We start from the raw sequence: 9,266 nt of genomic DNA, 5'->3' as shown, positions 1-9,266 counted from the left end.
GCCGAGATGAATAATAATCGCACCGAGGTCATGAAATTAGTCAATTATTTCGTTAATGCGTCCAAATGCCTAACTGAGTATTTGATTATGAATTGAGTATTATACATTTTAGCAACAGCTGACATTGCGGTAGGAAGTTTTAAAAAAATCCGGTTTCTTCTAGTGAATTTTGGTTATCACTGGTTGGAATTTGGATTGGTTGGAATTTTGGTCGATTATCCATGTTTCGTGCCACGCGTTTTTATCTATAACTATATCCACTTGTTAGCAAATTCACTATTACATTCATGCACCTTTCGAACAACTGGCCTCTTTATTAGTGCGTCGCCTGAAATTTTGGCTCTATCTGAAAACACACTCGCCTAGAGTGGTTACATGCACCTAGCTTTGTTTGTAGGAGAAATGCAATTGATTTGAAAAATTCTAGGGTTATACGGTGGAAAATACGCTATTTCGTGCCAAAAATCCCAAAAATATAACAAGTGTACACATGTGAAATTTAACTGTCTATTACCCCATGTTTTCGACTGTATACCTCTCTATACGTAACGATTCATGGGACATGAACATAATTGTGAACGATTAGGAGGTAACTGAGAAAAATATATATCAGTTCGATAGAGCCACTCGTCCGTACAGAGTCTATACTCACAATACACTAACCGGTCTAACCCTGTACCCTAAAGCTTTCAAAGCTCCACGGTGGTGAATGGATGTCTCTTACCGCCTTCTAAACCTTTTTAATCCTTTATGATGAACTGTATCTTGTCTTGTCTTATTGAGTTTAAAGAAATGTCAAAATAGTAAGCTATTTGATAAAATAAAACGCTGGAGTTTTTATAGGAATTTTAGGGTATTCGAATAATTATTAAGTAGCCTGGTTCCAAAGATCTAAAGGCTTACAATTTGAAAAATTTCGACACCCACCATGCATGGTGGTGCGACCAATGTTGTCCAATTTCTTACATCTTTGTTTTTTAGATATCGTTATAGGCTTCTGGAGGCTAATTAATTATTTTGATTATATTGAGTTTTTATTGCTATATCCAAATAAATATAAATCGAGTAATGAAAGGGGTCACTAGAAATCCGGTATGAATTAAGACGGTCACTAAAAAACGTAGTTCCTATGCGCGGATGGAAAAGTTTTTCATTTTCCATTATCAGTCATTTCACCACGTGTGCAGTTGTTTATATACGCGACGCGACCAACTAGCAACTTACCTGTGCGCAGGTTCCCGATTAGGGTGATATGGCCTTCAGCTAGCCACGCTGAGGGTCGACCCGAGAGGAAAATAAAAAAAAAACCAAGCCGAAACTGTAGGTCGCTGTCGCTACGCGACGCGACCAAAAATGCGCAACTTTCTGCGCGATGACCGTGTCTGAACTGTCGTTTCTGTGCCCTCAGCTTTGAATGAAAGAAGCTTTAAATTAATTTCTGAGCATACTCGACAGGTTTCGACATATAATGTATGGTCAAGGTTCGGCACACTATCGGCAATGTTTACAGCTCAGTATAATTTTGAGCAATTATATAGTAAACAACTGCTATATATTTAAGTGCAAATCAAAACGCTTTTTGCTCATGCTCACTGTATTTCGCATGAAGTAATATATTTTTTGGCATAAGCAGGCCACTTACGAACGACCTGAGCTAGGATTGGGCGTATGTGATGTGATGTTGACAAACTTTTATCGAGCACAGTAAACCTACACCTGCTACCCTAAGTAAAAGATGTAGAGCGGTTTTGAAATGGGCTGTTCTGTGTTTCTCCTGCTTTCAACATGCGACCGACAGTTCGGTATATTGTTCATTTTTATTATTAAGAACATTTACGACACAAAGTTTGCATGGCTGCATTGGCTGGCTACGCCGCTGTGAACGACGCGACCATAACGCCTACTTGGCGTCTTGTTAACTTTTGTTGCAAATATAAACCTGGCCTGAAGCAAATATATATCATGTATTTCAACAGTGATATTTTTCAATGTTCGTTATTGCTGAATGGTCGAAGTCGTAAAAGTAAAATTCTATATCGTAAAGTCGATTCTCGAGCTATCGAATTCAACTATAATCGTATTATTGTACTACGAATAGTTTTCAATACTACAATTTTTAGCGAAATTTCAATTTCTTTTAAGCAGATTCACCTTTCAAAATAAATGCTTTCCCAATCAAAATAATTTTAACGAGATTTGCGAATAAATTCAAAGATGTGTCATACATTTGTTGATAAATCCACATATTAAATTTACAAAATACGTTAATAATTTAAAATACAAAATTTACTCATTTACCCATGTTCAAAAACACTCTAAAAAAGCTTGAGAATCGTTCATTTGAAACAATGTTTTTCTACCCGAAGGCAACTTTTACATTCTCTCTTAAAGTCAATTTTTTGTATATTTTCATAATCATCCAAGTGAAAATATTAATTCAAAAAGGTTTTAAAACTCAAAATATCAGTTATGCTGAATAATTTAATTTAGTTATTCGCACGTTTGCAAACGTTTGCTAGTTACCAGTTTCAACATGTCTCAAACTCACGCGTGCGCATATCTTAAAAATATTTCGCATTTGCATTCCCGGGCGTAATTAAAATATCCGAGCGGAATTACCACCCTCGGTCGGCGCTTCCCACCGCCTGGGAAATTACAATTCGGTTGTTTCTTCTGTTATGCCGCAAGAGGAGAAAGTGTTGCATTTTCTAGATTTTGAGCGCGCATAATCATGTTTCGTCAATATTGGGCGCAACTTTGTCACTAGAAAGAATATTTTTTAAGATTAGAACAATCAATTTTTACCTTGTACATGTAGTATCAGCAACGGTCGTTCTGGCAGTCATCCTCGCCTTTAATTGGCACGAGATTGCCAAACCTTGTCCCTGAAAAAATATGTTAGCGCCCACGTTATATTTTTTTAAGATAGGTCAGCATTGTTATTGTAAGATAGATTTTGTTCGGGCGTATTCTAGACGCTTTTCACATTAAAGTTTAAATTTTGAGAAATTAGAATATTTTATACACTGCTTTGATTTGATGTGTATTTCGGTTGGTTAATATACATATATTTCGTTCTGCCTGACAGATCACTTTTGTAAGTGCAATAGCTTACAATAGGCTTGTATGTACTTTGTCGTCTTTCAGGAATTATGTTGGACAATAATATATTTAGGTGTTCTAGTACATGGAAAATGACGATTTATCTTTCTTTAAAAATGTCCATGGATGCAAACTCAAATGATTCCGTAATCAATCCTGAATATTTTTTCTGAAAAAAAGAACGCGGGAATTAAACAAAAAGTTTTACTAGTTAGTGTTTTACCCTGAGCTAACTAAAGGAGTTTAACACGTTTACGACGACATACTTTAACACGTTTTAACGACGTTTAGACGACATACTTTAACAGGTTTTAATTCATGTTTATCGTAAATTTTGAAAAGTGTCCGCTGTCCGGTGTCCGCGTTTTCCAATAAACCACACTCATAGCATTAACAGCGACATTCGCAATCGAATGACTATGCTATTGAGTGACTCTAGTCGTTCGTGCGCACATTTTTATCATTATACATTTTGGAACAGCTAAATTTCTTAAAACTTCACAAAATTTCTTCTCGGCAACTGCACTGTGTTCAAAGTTTGAAAGTCCGAAAATTTTAGAGGGGCTGAAGCAGACAAATGGCTACCCTGTGTTGAGACTTTGGAATAATTAGTTAGGAATAATTATTATTCAATGACGTAATATTTGTATGTGTATATAAATTATTTCTGATATGAAATATACATCTTTTAACACTGAATGTCGAGTACATAACACCCTGAAAGACAATAGTCTCGTAGTTGAACCTTAAAGGATTTTATTCATTCGTAAAATGTATTTAATACAATCAAATATTATAACATATAGATTGTGTAAACTTCTATGTCCAAACTTCTATGCCTCTACTAGCAAGCGTATGTTTTGCGTAGTTGGTTCTACTGAACTTTTTGTGTAGTAATCTCGAGTTTCGCGTGTTGTGATTATGAATTTCCTTTTTAGTAGAGAAATAATTTCTGAATATTTCTGGAAGGTTTTGTAAATAGAAATATCAGAACATGAATATCCTTATTAAATAATCATTTATTTTGAATAAATTGAGTATTTGCAATTCTTTAAAAGTTGGTTCGGAATGATCAAAAGAAGATTTGAAAGCCATTAATCTCACAATTTTTTTTGAATATTTACTAACTTTTTAATACGGGATTTGTAGGTGTTACCCCATATTAGGTTGCCATACGTTAGATATATGGATGGACCAAGGCATAATATATTAGTTTCAAAGAGTTTAAGTTTGTGAAATGCTTTATCCTGGAAATGAATGCTGCACATTTAATGATTTTTTTGTAATCAAATCCATGTGGTTACACCATGTCAAGAATTCATCAATAACAATCCCTAAAAATGTAGTGTTTTAGACTTGTTGTATATTGTTATTATTGATCGAAATGTTAATGGTATCTTCAAGCTTCTTTTTTTTTTGTTCTAAAAAGAATAAATTTGTTTTTTCTGCATCCATAGACAATTTATTTGCATTAAGCCAATCTGAATTTTTTTTTAATTTCGACTTGAATGAATTCATCCAATTTTCTAAGACATTCATGACTATATAGTACGTTTGTGTCATCTGCAAATAATACAACAGAAATCAGTTTTTTGGCCACTCCTCTATTACCATAATGTTCCAATTTCTTTATCAGAATCTTGTGATCAATTGTATCAAATGCCTTAGATAAATCAAGGAAAATACCAACAGAGTATTTACCATCATCAATTACATTAGTAATTTTATCAATAAAGTCAATTAATGCATGTTCAGTTGATCTCTGTTTCCTAAATCCATATTGATGCTTTGAAAAAATTTTATTTTTATCAATAAATTTTGACAGTCTATTAATCATAAGTTTTTCTAACAATTTTGCAAAACAAACAAGAACTGATATTGGTCGGTAGTTTTCAAACTTCATTTCGTCATTAGCCTTGAAAATTGGTGTAATCAATGCGACTTTTAGATTGTCTGGAATGATTCCAGTCGTAAATGTTAGATGAAAATGTGTGTTAATGATTTAGAGATTTCTCTAGCTGCTAGTTTTGTAATGGTTGTGCTAATACCATCATATCCACATCGTATATTGCTTGATGTTTTTTAGTTCAACTTCTAATTCATTTTCTGTGATGGGATAAGGAAAACCTAAAGTCACTTTTCAGATATTTATTAAAATTATTATTGTCATTTTGTTTTATTTTATTTGCCAAATGGGGTCATTAGTAAAGTAGTCGTTGAAGTGATTAGCTATTTCTTGGGGATCATCTAAATTATTTGATGAGTTGGTTTCAACAAAGCTTTGTGATATTTTCGTGCTTTTCTTGGGCTTATTGAGTAATTCATTATTAAGTGTTTTCCACACCATTCTTGAATTCTGTTTGTATTAATTTGATCAATTGATATTCATAATATGTTTTTTGGCTATTTTTATTATATGATTTAGTTTGTTTGTATAATTTTTGTACCGTTGTTCCTTTTTGCTATTACAATTCATAACGAAGGATTTATAGAGTTTGTTTGTTTTTCCTGATTGACTTTAATATACAGTTTGCCATATATGGACTTTTGATTTTGTCTATTTTTTTATTGTTTTGTTTTCGTTTGATTGGAAAATTTTCTTAATATATATCCGAAAAAATTTCTAAAAACTCATTATAGGCCTTATCAGGATCATTTGTTTTATTCCAGGGAAGGTTTTTAGTTGCATTTTTGAACGCCTCTGTGTTATTTTGATTAAATGCTCTTTGGTATGATACTTTTCGTGTGTTAACATTTTTCGTGGTGTTTTTGCTGGATAAATTTGTATTAAACATATGCACTATTGGCAAATGATCTGAAATATCGCTAAAGATTATACCGTCGAAGCTTTCATTAAGTTCTTCTATATTGATAGTGCAAAGACTCGGGTGTATGTGTCAAATGTATAACGTGATGTTGCTACCCTGAGTCACCAAGTGGGTAAGCTGAAAAATTAGCTTGAATCGAACCTGCGACCTTTGGTTTGCTAGTCCAATGCTCTTCCAACCGAGCTACAAGGTCAAGACGGTTCGAGTAGTTGATATTTCGGAACTCAGTCTAGTCACTATCAATTTAAGACGCACAGATATGGAAGAGACTAGACTGAGTCCCGAATTATATCAACCACTCGAACCGTCGATCTTGACCTTGTAGCTCAGTTGGAAGAGCATTGGACTAGCAAACCAAAGGTCGCGGGTTCGATTCCCACCGTGGTCAAGCTAATTCTTCAGCTTGCCCAGTTGATGACTCAGAGTAGCAACATCACATATACATTCTTCTATATTGTTACTAGAAATCTCATCAATTAGTGTGGCAGCATGATGAGTAATTCTCGTTGGTTTCGTGATTAGCGGAAAAAAAGACGAAGTGAAAAGTTGTTCAATAAATTGGTTTGTATGATCACAAGATCCTGATTTAAACAGGTCAATATTAAAATTTCCCATTAAGTAACATGGTTTATTTTCTCGATCGATATTTTCTAGAATCTCAATTATTGTAGTTTTAAATGATTCAAAATTGCCATTTGGTGGTCTATATACACTACACCAATAATGATTTTTTACCATCTTTATTCATCACTTCAGTGAACCTTGTTTCAATTATATCGTTTACGTTTATATCCAAATCATTTCGACTTTTATACTCTAAATGTTTTGAAACATATAAACCACCACCTCCGCCTTTTTTATTTGGTCTGTTTGAGCCGAATATTCGTATTCATCTAAGGGAAAACAATCTATGTTATTATCATTCAACCAAGTCTCAGTAAGTCCTGTTATCTGGAAAGGTATATGTCTAAAGTATCCTTCAAATTTTTGAGTGAATCAAATTTGTTTGCATACGCCTTATGTCCAAATGTAGTAGCGAAAATTTTTTTGTTATATTTCTTTTTTCAATTTGTGATTTAAAATCTTTCGGTAGGAAATCAAGTTCCATATTATTGCTGGACAGCGCTATGTTTTGATTTTGTTGAGAAGGATTAAATCTTAATTGCATGGCTTAGCCTATCCATACAACTTTGGTTTAAAATGTTTGTAGAACCTAATGTTTTAACTGTTTGACTACCTGACTATAGGGAAGTTTGCCATTGTATATGGCATTAGAACGTAAGACTAAGCATCAGTTGATACTTACTCCCGCTATAGCAGCCTGTCGTTTCACATTGAATACAACATAGCTTTATCACAGTTAATGTTTTATAGGCTACCAACATCCACGTATTGCGTACCTATTTTTTACATATCTTTTATATATCATTATTGGGGATCATTAATTTTGGTTGGCGATCAAGAAAAACGACAAAAGAGCATTATTGCATTTCTCATAACTGAGTATGGGAACAATGCAGTAGACCAATAGAATAAGCCAATTGAACAGATTTGTTTGCCCAGGGCAAAACGCTAGCTTTTATGGTCGCATACAATCTTTACTTGAAGTATTTCTACATATGCTTGGTCAGGAAAGCATCTGAGACTCACTGCATTGTATTACATTGTAATAAAATTCTAACCTTCCGACGTTTACTACAAAATAGCTTTAATACTAGAAATACATGCATGCAGCAACCCCTCGCTATTTCAAACCAAGTAGACAATTTCCTGAGTTAACCTGACTTGAACTTATATTATGGAATGACACAAAACTCAAATCAGTCTTATTATATTTTACCGAGTATATTATAGCTAATGTTTCCATCATTCAATACAAAAATAATCATAAAGCTAGTGTAAACATTGCCCGTTCAATTTAGTGTAAACATTGCCCGCTGCATTATACCATGCCAGCAATTAAGTAACGGTTTAAAATCGAAGTTTCAAACGATTAAAACAGTACAAAATCTTCACAGACATAGAAAAAACTTCAAATGTTATTTTATTCTGTATTTTGCAGTCGACGCCGGCGGCTAAAATTTTCATACTTTATAAATATAGTGTGTATTTTTGATACCAAAATTCCAATTACACTTTCAAAAACACTTTTTGAAGTTAAAGCAAAGGTGTAATAGCCTTTCACAGGTTTATGCGTTTGCATAAAAAGCTGAAAATTTAACAAATAAACGGCATACAAAGCTAAAAAGTATACAAATACGGCTCATTCTTATCGCGAAACAAATACGAAATAAACAAAGTAAACACGTACCCTTTGTCTTTGAAAACATTTATAAGTTTGCAGATTATGAATTATTCCTCTTGCACGGCTTTTTCTTGACCGTATCCACGTTAATCTTTGCTAACTGTCATGCTTCATATATCTTTTTTCTTCTCGTTTTACTTTCTTTGCACAAAGTTTATGAAACGCTTTTACAAAAATGTTTACGAAATGACAGTTAATATAAATTGCTGACGTTCTCATTGAAATACAAACTTTCTGTCCTAGCCAATCAGAACGTTCGTTGCTTACCAGACGTTACTCGCGCATGCGCATAACTTACAAAACCACCCAACGTCGACCGTCCATGACACAGAGGAGAGATGGACAGAGAGTCGACTCTTCCGATTTAATGTTGAAACGAGTGTCCCCGAGTTTTGCCTAATACACGTCATTCTCGCGTCATTTCCACGCGCCACGCAACCACCCGATTCTCTTCTGGTAAGCTCTTTCGGCCAAATTTCAATACAAAAGTATAGAAAAAACGCTGTTCGACCGGTGAAAAATTGATTTTTTTTTGAACTGGGTCGGATTATCTTCATTTTTTGACTACAATTTTGGAGATGAACGGTGAGTTGTTTGTTTTGTTGGGTTTAAATGATCGTGCTGTTTTTAAAAGCAATATTAAAATCCTTGTTTTATAAGTGAGTTCTGATTACCCTTGTCGGCTGCCATATTTTTACCCGAATTGTCAAATTGTGTTTGCCAAAGTGAAACGTTGTCAGAGCTGCTTTTCTACTGTTTGTCAACTAGCAAGCAGAGTGTTTGCATATATGTGGGATTACAATATAAGACGAATTTCAAAGAATACTTCTTAATTCGCGTTTTAGTTTTAAAATATCGACAAAATACATTGCAAAACATTTCAAAACAAAACAGAGTTTTAGGCGTTATATAACTTTACCTCGCTGAGGATATCAGTTTTTAATAATTAGTACCATTTGATGATACAAACATTCACTGAAAACATTCATAATTATGTATCTTTACTTCTCAAGCAGAGTTGCTGTTCGATT

General features: G+C 33.8%; 1 non-coding gene across 1 annotated transcript; it reads left to right on the top strand.

Annotated features, from left to right (window-relative positions):
* Positions 1-6,245: 6,245 nt before the first annotated feature.
* Trnaa-agc lies at positions 6,246-6,318 on the top strand. Its single transcript has one exon. It is a non-coding gene; the product is annotated as a tRNA-Ala (tRNA).
* The last annotated feature ends 2,948 nt before the right edge of the window (positions 6,319-9,266 follow it).

The sequence above is a fragment of the Dendronephthya gigantea genome, unplaced genomic scaffold (assembly GCF_004324835.1).
Source record: "Dendronephthya gigantea isolate DGI-Jeju-01 unplaced genomic scaffold, DenGig_1.0 000707F, whole genome shotgun sequence".
Lineage (NCBI taxonomy): Eukaryota > Metazoa > Cnidaria > Anthozoa > Malacalcyonacea > Nephtheidae > Dendronephthya > Dendronephthya gigantea.
This window is presented reverse-complemented; position numbering and strand designations above follow the sequence as displayed.